The sequence below is a fragment of the Psammomys obesus genome, unplaced genomic scaffold (genome assembly GCF_907164565.1).
Source record: "Psammomys obesus unplaced genomic scaffold, mPsaObe1.curated_primary_1811, whole genome shotgun sequence".
In the NCBI taxonomy this organism is placed as follows: Eukaryota; Metazoa; Chordata; class Mammalia; order Rodentia; family Muridae; genus Psammomys; species Psammomys obesus.
In genome coordinates, this window is record NW_026585895.1 from 11,900,771 (window position 1) to 11,907,372 (window position 6,602).

A 6,602-nucleotide genomic window follows, 5' to 3' on the forward strand; every position below is an offset into this window, starting at 1 on the left:
AAGAAAGAAAGAAAGAAAGAAAAAGAGGAAAGAAGACCCTGGGGAACAGATAGAAGACTACAGAGAGAGGAGAGATGACATGTGGTGTCCAGGGAAGAGAAACACAGAGTTAACTGGCAGAAACGTCGCCAGCCAGGCATCACTCTATCCCTGCAGCCACAGCAATGAAGAAAAACCGAGAAGACAATTTGGCTGACAAAGTGGGAGGCAGCATATCACACAGCTGCCTTTCCCCACAGCTGGATTGGCTTTGCAGTGCTGACAGTTTGAAAAAAAAAGGAGAGAGAGAGAAGGGCTGGCGGGGGAGGGAAGAATAAAACCTTGTCTCAGGCTGGGAAGCAGCTGGGACCCACACAGGGAGTCCTGGTTTGATCAGTACAAGTTACTGAATTGAAGACCTATAATTTTTAGCTCTAATGAAGTTTCCATTATGTTGGAGTTGGGTTTTTTTGTTTTTGTTTTTTTTTTTTTTTGTTGTTTTGTTTTGTTTTTAACTTCTCCCCAGGACTTCTAGTAGCATTAAAAAACAAACAAACAAACAAACAAACAAAACTAGTATTTATTTCTAGGTATTTTATTTCCATGCTTTGAAAACTTTCTATAAACAAAATCACTGTGATACCCGTTTTCTTTACTCCTGACTGTAGTTACTAGCTTCTAACCACACCCAAACAGCAGTAAGTAAACCGTTGAAAAGCTAAGCTGACCAAAAAGAGAAGAAGAGAGAGAGAGAGAGAGAAAGATAGGAAGAAAGAAAGAAAGAGAGAGAGAGAAAGAAAGAAAGAAAGAAAGAAAGAAAGAAAGAAAGAAAGAAAGAAAGAAAGGAAACCTAAGCTGACACACACAGAAAATGTGAACTCAGAAATTAGCTAATTACTCGATGAACCTCAGCTGGGTAGACAATCTGCCACATTGATACCACTTAAAAAAAAAAAAAATTCCTCTCCATAGCTGTCTTTTTTCCCCTTCTCAGTCATGGCCCAAAATATATGAATGACATCTCCAATTCTCTCTTTTACTGTGGCTTGAGTCATCCTGCTACTGCTATGTAGGTCAGAGGTCAAGTAGTTTGGAGCATGATATTAACACGAGAGCTCTTAGAGTTCTCTGTTTCCTGGAAGCATCTATTTTAGAACTCCTGCAGGTGGCTCTGCCTCTCACAAAGCATGTCAGATGGTACAAGACGCGAAAAGGTTCAAGGGCTTGTAGATTTCAGATGCTTCTGTGGAGCCTTTTCATGAGTCTCTGCTATTGTTCAACGTAATTTTCATGGCTCTTAGGGACTTAAATGCAAGTGAGCAATTTTAAAGAAACCAAAATATGACAAAGGGAATAATGGCCCACTATTCTGAAGCATTCTCCCCTTGTCCGTCCTCCACCTTCCAGCCGCCCTAGCTGGTGGATACAGCCAATATTTGAGAGGGGCTGAAAACTTTTTTTTTTTTTTTTAAGGGTTTGACCAGTCCAATTTAATAAAGCACCCAGGGCATACATTAGATTACCATAAATTAAAGGGTTGAAAAAAAAAGTAAGTACACGACATTGAAATGCATTGTATGACTGGTGGGCCAGGCTCATTTGATTGGCTTAGTACCAACTTGATTGTAATTACAATCATTGTAAAGAGAGGCCTTCAGGGAACTGGGGAGTTAGCCTTTCGTGCCTGCCTGGAGAAGACTTCAGAGTTTAGAATGAATGGTAGATTTTATTAAACAAAGCAATACAGAAATTTCTTAAATCTTATTTTTACTCTATTGTTTTCTTTTCCTAGAACTTCCTCACGAATTTAAGAAATCCTTTCTTTTTCTTTGGAGTTTTTTATTTTCTACTCCATTTTTTGTTTGTTTGTTTGTTTGTTTTTTCTCCCTGTATAAAATAACAATGATGACAGCAATGACGATGATGATGATGATGATGGTATTTATTAAGTAGTGGCTACATTCAAGGCTTGGAGCTAAGCACTTTTCACATAACAATTCATTTCAGACTCACAACTGCCCTCTGAGATCAGACTGGTTCTTATTTTCACTCTCCAGATGAGGGCATTGTCCATGGTCTATAGTTAATAGTCAGCAGATTCAGGCTCAGAACCTAAGGTCTCAGCACTTGGCCTAGCCCTCTTCCCCAGTGTAAGCATCCCATCTGTACATTTTTCAGGCTGATAAAGACTGATCTATTTTCATACTCATCCAAACAGAAAACTATTTGCATAAGAAGGAAACTGTCCTGCTAATACTCACTCAACTCAATTATGGTTTTGATTCATAATATTTGACACAATAGACACACAATGCCACTTACATACTTGATTGTGGCTTTGAGAGTAGAACATTTCTGTGTGCTTGTTCTTGGTTTGTTAGCTTGCTTTTTAAGAATCACTTAACTTGATTTGTAGTCAGCCTTTCACAGTGGAAAGAGCCAAGGACGGTGCATGGTAAATTAAACCAAAGTACAGCACACTTATCAAGAGCTTCATGAAGAAAAAGAAAGATTCCTCCTTGAGCAATGCTTGCCCGAGAAGTTTGTTCCAGGAACAAGGAGACATGAAAACAGCAATGTAGTGTTTTCCCTTCAGCCTTCCCCATATGAGCACTTTCGCCACGTCCCACAATGAGAGAAAAGGTGGTTAGCAGAGGGGAAAGTGAAGACACCCTGTGGTTCTAGCAGGTTGTATTGTTTCTATTGTACTGCTGTGACAAATTCCCTGACAGAAGCTACCTAAAGAGGTGAAATTTAATTTGGCTCACGGTTTCAAAGGGCTTAGGTCATGATCTCGTGGCTCCATGCTTCTGAGCCCATGGTGAGCAGAACATCTTGGTGGTGGTGTGGTTGGCAGTGGTGGGGAATCTTCATGGTGACTGAGAAGCAGTGATCACAACAAGGAGGAGCCTAGGTTTAGATAGCTCTAGCCACCTGCCCCAGTGACCTACCTCTTCCAGGTTTTAGTCATCCTGGAGCAAAAGAGAGTTGCCTTGTTGTTAGAGCGTCAATAAAGCCCCACTAAGGGGAACCTTTTCCTCATCAAGAGAACCAAATCTAAATTCTGAATAACTCAGAAGAACATCTCTTTTTCTTCCCTCTCCTGAGCGTGCTGTCCCTAACACTTTGCTTTCTCACACTTTCTCCAAGCTCTCTTCCCTGCAGGTGGCTTTCTGCCCTGCTATCTGCATGTACGCATGCCTGGTGCCTGTAGAGGCCAGAAGAGGGTGGGACTGGAATTATAGGCAATTCTAAATTGCCCTGTGGGTGCTGGGAACAGAACCTGGGTCCTCTGCCAGAGCAGCCAGTGCTTTCAAGAGCTGAGCCACCTCTCCAACCCTGTTTTTTTTTTTTTCTTTTAAACTCCAGTAAAAATCACCCTTGAGGTTTAGTTTAAATTAGTTCTTAGAATTTCTTATTAATGAAACTAAGAACACCAAAAGGGAACCCTGATTTCCCTGGTGTCATCTGGCAACCATGAAGGGATTCCCTAAAATTATGGGTATGGGGTCTCTTACAAGTCTCATTTCCACATGCCGTGCCCCCTTCCTCTCCTTCTCCTCTTCTTCTTATAAAAGTAATATTTTAAGAATTAGCTGGCTATGTGAATTACCCAGCTCCTGGACTGTCCCTTTCTTTTGACCACAGCACACTGGACAAGCCAGATAAAAAGCTCATCATTTGTTTTTTTACAGTGACCACCAGAATACCCATACTCTTCTAGTATTTGACCAAATCCCTATAACCACCTCATTCCCTGTGGAAATTAGTTAATAGTTTCCCAGTCTCCTATTAGATAAAAAGTGTCATTATAAACATAAACACATAATGTAAATACATAAAACTTTGCTCTCCTTTTAGGAGGTTAAGTTTACAAGGCCGGGTTCACCATTGCTCAATCATAGAGAACGACCCAAGTATAGACAAAATCCTGCCAAATGAACTTGAACTGTGCTTTGTGCTTGGTGATTCCCTGAGACAGTGAAGCGTCAGGGCTTTCAGTGTGCTCCCATCAATGCTGCCTCTGTCTGAGGGAAGGCTTACCTAGAGTGGCTCTGCCCCATGTCACCTGGAGTAAAATACCAGCCATCGATGAAACACACTCAGATGCCAGCTCTCCAAAGTGGACCAGCCCCTCAGGACTTCACACCCAACAACCACAATCTGAAGTTAAGAAAACAGAAGCACGGAAAGGGCAGGTTACACATCTACTGTCACATAAGGAAGAAGAGGAACAGGTCAGTTCAATCACAGAATCTTGGTATTCTCAAGGAGAGAATGAAAGCTGGGCGTGGTCTTGCCTAGGGTAGCCCCTGCCACCTTTCAAAGGCTGAGATCTCCTAGGCCTGACCCAGGCTTCTTGCCACCGCTCAGCTTATGGTCAGCTCTGACTGGGAAAGGGGCAAGCCATGTGGGGATCAAAGAAGCCCGGGTGATCCCTGTAAGTCTCCAAAAGCACAGACATGTCCGAAGTCTTGCCAGTCTTAGGTGGAGGCAACTAAGCCTATCTCATCACTCTGTCAATCCCCACTTTGTTTCAATCCTTTCTCGTGGGCGAAAAGGCCTGTGTTCTTGTCTAGGGACTGCGTCTATGTCCTTTTGACTCAAGGCATATCCTCTCTGATGTACCACGTGATCCCCTAATTCCAATACTCACTTGTCTTTCAATACAAGAGGACGCCTTAGAGGGATTCCGGAGTCAAGGTTAGGTCTGTGATTTGCAGGTCCCCGTGTAAAATGAAAACATCTTTAGACACTAAAACATGGAAAATTTTCCTTTCTCCCATAGTCTTTCTCATCTCATGGTATTATTTATTTATGTATTTATTTAATGTCATCTTAGAGAAAGAAAAATTTAAATTTCAAATTGTTGACATGAATCTTATCATTCATCTTTAAATAGTTTGATGTCACTTTTAAATGCAAATATCAGAACATTTACCATGAATGTGGATTTGTTGAAATGGCACGATTTGTATTTTGCAGCTCTCAAATGCATATGTAATTTGCTCTTACCTGAAGATGAAAACTGTTTGCAATACACAAACCCACTACGAGTCTTTCTTTTGCTTCATTCTACCAACTTTCTATCTTGAGCTTGCTAATGAGGAAGGGCAGACAGAAAGGATAACCAAACCTTGGGCAGAGTGCAGGGAATCATGAAAGAAGGGGGAATTAGTAAGACCTGGAGAGGATAGGAGCTCCACAAGGACCAAATATATCTGGGCACAAGGGTCTTTCTGAGACTGATTCTCCAACCAAGGACCATGCATGGATATAACCTAGAACTCCTGCTCAGACGTAGCCCACGGCAGCTCAGCATCTAAGTGGGTTTCCCTAGTAAGGGGAACAGGGACTGTTTCTGACATGAACTCAGTAACAGGCTCTTTGACCCCCTCCCCCTCCCCCTCCCCCCCCCCCCGAGGGAGGAGCAGCCTTGCTGGGCCACAGAGGAGGACATTGCAGTCAGTTCTGAAGATACCTGATAAACCAGGGTCAGATGGAAGGGGAGGAGGACCTCCCCTATCAGTGGACTTAGAGAGGGGCAGGGAGGAGATGAGGGAGAGAAGGTGGGATAGGGAGGGAGGGAGGGAAGGGGCTACAGCTGGGATACAAAGTGAATGACCTGTGATTAATATAAAAAATAAAAATCATATATTAAAAAACCATGCTTGCCCTGTCCTTCTCTTTCCTTTGATGCCATTGTTTTCAGCAGAAGTGGTTGAATAATATAAATGACTTGGGTAAGAAAATGGTACTATTTCTTGGCCATTTATGTTCTTTTCTATGTTGGAAGCAAAGTCTGGCTCAAATAGAAAGTATGATCTCACCAAAACAGAGATATAACAGACGTGATGCTCTTTCTTAGGATCTCCTCATCAGTCTCAGTGAACGCCGGCACATCAAGAGGCCATGCATAGGAATGTGGTGCTCACGGTCGTGGTAATGTTACCTTTGAGTAGGGTTTCAAGGAAGAGTAGACACACATAACCATTGCCTCTCCTGCTCATTCAGTCTTCACTCCGACACTGAAACAACCAGAGAAATGATTCCAGTCCAACTTTGACAACCAATGAACCCACAGCCTTTTCCTTCCTCTCTTCCATTTCCCCTTTCTTCTTTCTTACTTCCTGAGCTAGATCCACCTTCTCTGCAACTTTCTGAAATGATAGATGGAATATTCCAAGGCTCACAGGAATGGCTGTAACAAAAAAAATTCCCATTTGTCTTCCTAGTAGGAAAGATGGCAGAAAATGCTGGACATGCCACCCATTCCACCCCAGGATTTTCTTTTCTCTTGTTCTCCTTCTCCTCCTACCCTTCCACTCCCTTCCTCTCTCCCCCTTCCTGTCTTATTTTTCCCTCTCCCTCTCTTACCCTCCTCTTCCCTCTCTATTTTTTCTCCTCTCCTTGTCTTTCTATCTCTCTTCTTTCTCTCCCCTTTATTTCTCCAATTATCATTCTGTCATCTGTCTGTCTATTCATCTATCATCTATCCTCTCATTTCCCTTCACAGAAGCCTCCTTGTAAAGTGAAGGCTGGCCTTGAGTTTATAATCCTCCTCGTGAGAAAAGCTGTGTGTGTGTGTGTGTGTGTGTGTGTGTGTGTGTGTGTGTGTGTGT